The sequence below is a fragment of the Lithobates pipiens genome, unplaced genomic scaffold (genome assembly GCF_037356315.1).
Source record: "Lithobates pipiens isolate NorthernLeopardFrog02 unplaced genomic scaffold, aLitPip1_a1.2 Scaffold_8, whole genome shotgun sequence".
Classification (NCBI taxonomy): domain Eukaryota; kingdom Metazoa; phylum Chordata; class Amphibia; order Anura; family Ranidae; genus Lithobates; species Lithobates pipiens.
The window spans coordinates 183,121,516-183,129,813 of NW_027507903.1; the positions used below are offsets into that span (position 1 = coordinate 183,121,516).

General features: G+C 42.3%; 1 long non-coding RNA gene across 1 annotated transcript; it reads right to left on the minus strand.

The window, feature by feature from the left end:
• Window positions 1–252: 252 nt before the first annotated feature.
• On the minus strand, window positions 253–4,528 carry LOC143963606 (uncharacterized). The gene is made up of 2 exons (XR_013271007.1): window positions 4,255–4,528; window positions 253–858 (listed from the first exon to the last, which is right to left on the minus strand). It is a non-coding gene; the product is annotated as an uncharacterized LOC143963606 (long non-coding RNA).
• Window positions 4,529–8,298: the final 3,770 nt, after the last annotated feature.

Here is an 8,298-nt window from a genome sequence, read left to right on the forward strand (position 1 = left end):
AATCACTTTAAATTTCCTTTTAACCTATATAACAGCTTATACAACAAATGCTTGTTTCCAAACTGGAAATTATCTTTGTAAATTACCTCCCAGGAAACATTTGCATGGAGACCTATGATTTGTTTTTTTTTGTTTTTTTATGTTTTTAGAAGAAAATGTAGTATTTCACATTTTTTGTACAAGCAAATATAGCCACTGTGATCTTATGTTTCAAAAGTGTGTCTGATAACATCATGAAGCCAAACACACATCAAATGTCAATGTTAATTTATTGAACAAACATATTATAAAATGGAAGTTATACAACAAAAGAACGGATTAAATGGGATATACCCATAATCCGATTTTTACATCTGAATACCTTACAAAGCTATTTCATTTTATTCAAAATAACTTAATCTGTATTACCACACTTTACATCACATAACAAAAAAAGCATTTCATAAATGAGTGATAGAAAATCACTGTAAACATTCACTGGTCACTAAGTTGTGACATAATAAATAATCATTTATTCAAGTTTCCCTTCCTCTTAGCATTGTCCGTCTTTTAGATAACCTTCAAATATAACTCTGAAGGCCGATAGGTCTTTTATTCTTCTTTGGTATCACCAATGATGCAGCTTTCAGTGCTTCGTTATTTCCAGTATCATTTCACACTGTTCCATAGATCTGTTACATATAGAAATCCTTTTTTGCCCATGCCGCCAGTAGTGCAATTACGATAATCATGGTGATCAGCAGGTAAGTGGCCAGTTCATCAATACACCATTGTTCTGAGCAGATGCAGGACTGGGTTTGCCAGCCATCCACATACGTTACAGGAACCCTTTGTCTATGAGCCCGAAGGGATTGTATTCTAGGAAAGGGAAACAAACATCAGTTTATTTGTATTTAAGAAAACGAGAAATATATATGCATTGCCATTTAGTCCATATAGTCCAGAAGGTGCATGTGTGATTTTTGTTGTCGCTATGAAAAAGTACGGAACTAGAGGAGGCTATTCAATAAAGTGATTCTCTGTACTAAGTCAGTCCTCCGGTAAGCAAAACCTTTTGTCATCCAGTTGAATTCCTGTATGATGGAGATCGCAGGAGTGATTTACGAAAGATGAATAGACAATTGACATTGAAAGGGAATTTTTTCATTGTATTCCCTTAGGTTAGTGAATGAGGTAAAAGCTCTGCTGCCTTCCATCATCCAATCATGTTTAAGCAAAAATATGTTTTTAAAATTTTATTTGTACATGAGTGGGTACTTTTTGCAAAGTGAATTTTCACCACATTCACTGAGCCTAGGGAAAATTCCCTTGAAAAGTGAAAACACTGAACAGCCTATTTTCTTTTAGTAAATCTACCTCCGTGGCTATCCCTGATGTACTTCAAGACATGCATGCTTATTTACTAAACAATAAAATTAGCAAAGTGCATTAACCTATAAAAAAATTTAATCAGATTCAACTTCAGGACACAATCTGATAGGTTGCTTTTGCACTGTTTTGCAGTAAACCTGTGGATACTGCCTTTTGCCGCGTACACACAATCGGACATTCTGACAACAAAATCCATGGGATTTTTCCCTCAGATGTTGGCTCAAACTTGTCTTGCATACAAACGGTCACACAATGTTGTCGTAAATTCAAAACGTCAAGAATGCGGTGACGTACAACTAGCCAAGAAAAATGAAGTTCAATAGCCAGTGCAACTCTTCTGCTTCATTCCAAGCATGTGTAGAAATTTGTGCGTCGGAATTGTGTAAATAAGATTGGAATTTCCAAAACTGATTTTGTTGTCGGAAAATTTGAAATCCAGATCCCAAATTTCGTGTGTCGGAAATTCCGATGGAAAAAGTCAGATGGAGCCCACACATGATCCGAAATTTCCGTGAAAAAGCTCCCATCGAACATTTTTTGTTGGAAAATCCAACCGTGTGTACGTGGCATTAGATGATAAATCAAATTGTAGATTATTCTTCACTAATCTATTATTGGTTGCTTTTTTTTTACACAATAAAGGTTTATTGTAGAATTGCAAATAAACAGATTATACATCAATTTTCATCTTGAACATATTTATAATGATAATAATAAATGTGTTGTATGAACAATACAATACAGTAAATTAGATATACAAAATGTATCCATAGGTAATTTACATCATGAAAAAACAATGGTATATGGCTGGTAATGATTCACATTGTACTTCTTTTTAAGCTAGACAGTTAATTCTAATGGTTAAGATAATTTGGATGTGTTGGGAAGGGAAAGAGAAAAGGCGTTTATGTTAGGGTAGGTTGCAGCATTCACATTAGCAAAGTCACATGCAGACAGCAGACACACACAAATACAATGGGGGTTATTTACGAAAGGCAAATCCACTTTGCACTGAAAGTGCACTTGGAAGTGCAGTCGCTCTAAATCTAAGGCCGCGTACACACGGGCGGATTGTCTGTCCAACTTAGTCCGCTGAACCGTGTTTCAGTGGACAATCCGCTCGTGTGTGGGCTTCAGCGGACTTTTTCAGCGGACTGTCTGACGAACAAAGTCTTACGGAATTTCCGTAATTTTGTCCGTCCAAACTTGGTTTTGTCCGTCCAAACTTGGTTTCAGCGGACAGTCCGCTCGTGTGTAGGCAAGTTGGACGGACTAAGTATGGCGCATGCTCAGAAAGGATTTACACGGCCGAAGGTTACATTGCAGTGTATTGGACGTCGTTTTTCTAGTCCCGTCGTACGTGCTGTACACGTCATTGCGCACGCTTTCAGCGGACTGTCTGTTCATCGTGTGTGGTCAAGTCCATTCATTCAAAATTTGGACGGACTGTCTGTCGGATTGTCTGACGAACTTAGTTGGGCAGACAATCCGCCCGTGTGTACGCGGCCTAAGGGGTAGATCTGAAATGAGTGGAAGCTCTGCTGATTTTATCATCCAATCATGTGCCAGCTAAAATGCTGTTTTTTATTTTCTTTGCATGTCCCCCTCGGATCTACAGCGACTTTACTTCCAAGTGTACTTGCAGTGCAAAGTGATTTTCCTTTAGTAAATAACCCCCATTGTTTGATATAAAAAGTGTACTAAAAACTCTCTCTTTATGAATTGCCCTGTTAGTACAATTACAGTATCGTAAGATGACTCTCAAAATTGGTAAATTACTATTTCAGCATGTTGGCATATGAACAAAACTTCACAAAAGGGATGAAAATGCCAGTTGTTGCATTCTATCACAACATTAATATTTTGTAAAGTTAAAGGGAAATTACTTTTTAAAAGGAAAGTCCCAATTTTTGGAAGTGAAATACATTAGAAAAAGATTTAACTTGCTATGTTAAAGGTAGCAAAATAAGACTATTGCAAATCAATATGTATTTTTCTAACAATACCTGAGAATTGATTTACAACTTACCATAAATCATTAAAAATGGCTATTAAGACTATTTACTAAGAACCCTTGTTTGACAGACTAGTCTTTACTTTCATATGCTAACATTTAAACTTCACTTTTATAAACTTTCCTGATACATTTTTCATGAAAAGTTATCAATAAATACAATTTTTTTTTTGTTTCTTTACTGTTTCCCTGATGTTTTTGTTGTCATGTGTTAACTTTCAAAACTTTTAAACTTTCAAAAAAAGAATAAAATAATCTGTCCATTAAAATTTGTTAGCTGTAGACAGATGTAGACTAATGGTGAAAAGCAACGGTTAAATATTCTCAATGAGAGCAAGGATATTTAGACCTAAAATGAACTAGCTAAGGAATACCATTCAGATATTATTCACTATCCTGCTTTACAATTTATGGAATAGCACATTGATTTAATGACATTCACTTTCATTTCTTTATGACTGTTTTTTAATCCAACCTTCTCTTGTTAAAATAAATAAATAAACAAAAAAAAAAAACACAAAAACAAAGATTTAAATGTGTACTAGGGCAATTTCAAGTTAGTTGTATTATATGCATTAAAATCATGAATCATAAATTATAAAATTGCTCATAAAAAAGTTTTGCTGTTCAATAAAAAAAAAAAAAAAAAAGACAAATGTTATGGTTGCAGGAATAATATACTGCATATATATAATACTGCAGCTACACAGTGCTTGTCAATCATTTTTAGAATGAACAGCTAATAAAATGAAATGAAATAAAATGAATTTTATAATTGAAAAGCTGGGCACACCTTTTTACTCTGCTGTTTACTATAATTAAACAGTATTCAAATCAGACATAACTAAATCTCTTATTCTGTTTCTTACCTTCTTGCAGTATTCATGTTTATTGTATCCAGGGTTTTTATTCACTTCTTAAAGACCCAGCTTCTGATTATTTCAGCAATTTCTTAGTGTGTGCTGTTGAGTTTAGGTCCATTCCTATGAGCATTTTCCTGTGTTGGGAATTCTCAGGATCCAGCTTGACTCTCTCTACTCTCCTTGCAGTCTTCAGTTTTATGTGATCCAGCAGTTAGCAGGGAGGCAGCCCCCCTGTTATAGCAGAAACTCCTCCTAGCTCCAATCACTTCTCAGGAAGACATGACTGATGCTGTCATATGTTACTGTTGCAGCTGCCACCAACAAATGTTTCCATGTTGAGCTAAAGTATGATATCATCTCAGGTTCATCAGATCTGCCACTTTCCTTTTATTACTGTCAAGTGTCAATATATTTCCCTTTTTGGAAATCATATTATACATGAGTTCTAAAACATTTGTCGAACTGTGTCTCTAGTTTGGGTTTTGCGCACAAGAACGCTTTTTCAAGTATTGTGAAGTATACTATTGTCCTGCAAGTGGTCCAGGCTGATAGTGGATGCATGGCAATTTAACTGAACCTAACATTAGATATTTTTTTATGTTATGTTCATGCATGTTGAGTAATGCGGAAGTGTAACATAGCTCCCAAATGTCCCTGATAGTGATGGACGAACTTCCGACGGGACGTTTCGCGAACGCGAAATGCGAACGGACCCAAACGTTCGCGAAACCGAACGTTCGCCGCGGGCCCCATTGACTTCAATGGGAGGCGAACTTTGCAAACCTTCATGTCGAATTTGCGGCCACGTGGTAATTATTAGGGGGTAAAACGTAGTCCCACCATCTGGACAATGACATAATACATGTATGAGGTGAATTTGGGATCGATAACTACAAGCATTTTTATTTTATTTGGGAAATTGTTCTAACAATTCAGGACTATGGAGCTAATGAAGGCAATGGAGGAGAGGGAAGGTCAGGGACCAGGGTAGGCAAAGAAGAGGGTGCAGGAGATGATCACCAGCAGCGTGACATACCGGAATGACACATGCACCGTGATAGAGGCATCTGACAGCAGCACCGTAATACAGAGCACTGACAGCAGCACCGTGACATACAGCGCTGACAGCAGCACCGTGACATACAGCGCTGACAGCAGCACCGTGACATACAGCGCTGACAGCAGCACCGTGACATACAGCGCTGACAGCAGCACCGTGACATACAGCGCTGACAGCAGCACCGTGACATACAGCGCTGACAGCAGCACCGTGACATACAGCGCTGACAGCAGCACCCTGACATACAGCGCTGACAGCAGCACCGTGACATACAGCGCTGACAGCAGCACCGTGACATACAGCGCTGACAGCAGCACCGTGACATACAGCGCTGACAGCAGCACCGTGACATACAGCACTGACAGCAGCACCGTAAGCAGCCCCAGGAGGAAGTCAGCACAGCACAGGGATGGTGTGATCCCCTCATAATAAGAACCCCCAGGAGGAAGTCAGCACAGCACAGGGATAGTGTGATCCCTTCATAATAAGAACCCCCAGGAGGAAGTCAGCACAGCACAGGGATATCATAAGCAGCCCCAGTAGAAATATGACACCGCTCAACCTCTTCAAAGAGGAGGGTAGGGGCATATAGTACGGTGTGCTTTTTTGGGTCAAGGAAGTGAGCCAAATGAATTAAGAAGGTCTGTGTGCTTGATTAAAAAAATAGTTTATAGACATATACATGGTCTACTGGTCACATGTGTTGAATTCCTCCGAGATCCATGCCTCATTCATTTTTAGAAATGTGAGGTAGTTAACACTGTGGTGAGCTAGGCGAGTACGCTTATCGGTCACAATCCCCCCTGCTGCGCTGAACGTCCTTTCGGACAGGACACTGGATGAGGGGCAAGCCAACAGTTCGATTGCAAATTGGGCAAGCTCTGGCCAGAGGTCAAGCCTGCCCACCCAGTAGTCTAGGGGTTCATCACTCCTCAGAGCGTCCACATCGGCCGTTAACCCAATGTAGTCGGACACCTGACGGTCTAGGCGTTCCCTGATGCTGGATCCGGATGACACCTGTCGATGGGTCGGCTGAAAGAATGACCTCATATCCGAAGTCACCAACACATCTTCAAACCGGCCTCTTCTTGCAGGCGCTGTTGGATTGGTACCCGCAAATCCTTCTCTGGGAGTGGGAATTGCTCCTCTGCCAGCGCACGCAAAAGCAGAATGCAGCATTTCTCGAAGCAAGGCCTGGAAGTGCTGCATTCTGACAGCCCTCTGCGACGGCGGTAACATTTCCGCCATTTTGTGTTTGTACCGGGGGTCTAAGTACGTTGCCACCCAGTACTGGTCCTTGACCCTCATGCTTTTTATACGGGGGTCCCTATTAAAACACTGGAGCATGAAGGCCCCCATTTGCACTAAAGTGGAAGCGGTGTGGTGGCCTGGCTCCTGCTCATCATCCAGGATAATGTCGTCCTCTTCATTCTCCTCTCCCCATCCTCGCACAACAGGGATCCCAGAAAGGTTTAAAGCATGCTCTTCTTGCTCCTGCTCATCCGCCCCGGCACCATCCTCCTCTGACTCCTCATCAGACTCCTGTTGTTGACTTGTCTCAGATAGAGTAGCCCCCCCTGGGAATTCATCCAGCATTGCGACTTCCTCATCTTCCCGCTCCTGCTCCTCCACAGCCTGATCAATGACACGACGCAATGCACGCTCCAGAAAGAAGGCATAAGGTACCATGTCACTGATGGCGCCATGGCTGCGACTGACCAGTTTGGTGATCTCCTCAAATGGCCGCAGAAGTCTGCATGTGTCGCGCATGAGCAGCCACTGGCGCGGTGAAAAAAAACCCAGCTCCCCAGAACCGTTTCTTTCGCAGAGTTCATACAGGTAGACGTTAACTGCACGTTTCTGCTGGAGCAGCCTATCAAGCATATAGAAGGTTGAGTTCCATCGCGTCGGGCAATCGCAAATAAGACGTCTGACCGGCAGATGGTGTCGCCGCTGAATGTCAGCAAGGCGAGCCATGGCCGTGTAAGATCTTCTGAAATGGGCCGAGATTTTCCTTGCCTGCCGCAAGATGTCCTGGACCCCAGGGTATTTGACAAGGAATCGCTGCACGACCAAGTTTAAGACGTGTGCCATGCACGGCACGTGCGTGATTTTGCCCTGTTTCAATGCGCTAAGCAGATTGGCACCGTTGTCACACACCACTTTACCAACTGTCAAATTGAGCGGTGTTAGCCACTCATCTGCCTGTGAACGCAAAGCTGAAAGGAGTGCCGGGCCAGTGTGGCTCTTTGCTTCCAGGCACAACAGACGCAGCACGGCATGGCAACGTCTCACCTGGCATGTGGAATAGGTTCTGGGGAGCTTGGGCGGTGCAGTGGAAGAGACGCTAGCAGCGGAAAAGGAGGAGGCAGCTGAGGAGGAGAGGGAGGAGGATGGAGTAGGAGGAGGAGAAGAAGAGTCAGGCCTGCATGCAATCCGTGGCGGTAAAACCAAATCTACACGGGTGCCACGGGTTACATGCTTGACGGCCGTCAGAAGGTTCACCCAGTGGGCAGTAAAACTGATATACCTTCCCTGCCCGTGTTTGCTAGACCACGTGTCTGTGGTCAGATGTATCTTGGCACCGACACTGTGTGCCAGAGATACATTCACTTGCCGCTGAACATGGCCATATAGCTCTGGGATGCCCTTCTCTGAGAAATACTTCCTTCCTGGGACCTTCCATTGTGGTGTTCCAATGGCCACAAATTTGCGAAAGGCCTCCGAGTCCACCAGTTTATATGGCAGTAGTTGGCGGGCTATGAGTTCTGACAAGCCAGCCGCCAACCGTTGGGCAAGAGGGTTATCCGGCGTCATCATTTTTTTACGCTCAAACATTAGGCCCACGGAAGCCTGCCTTTTTGCAGAAAAATGTGAGCTTGGCGTGATGGAAGGTGGAGTGGAGGACAATTGTGAGGAGAGAGGAGAAGGAGAAGTAGAAGACGAGGCTGGACGGTGAGAGCCTGCAGTGTGGCTTTGTGTGTTCCGTT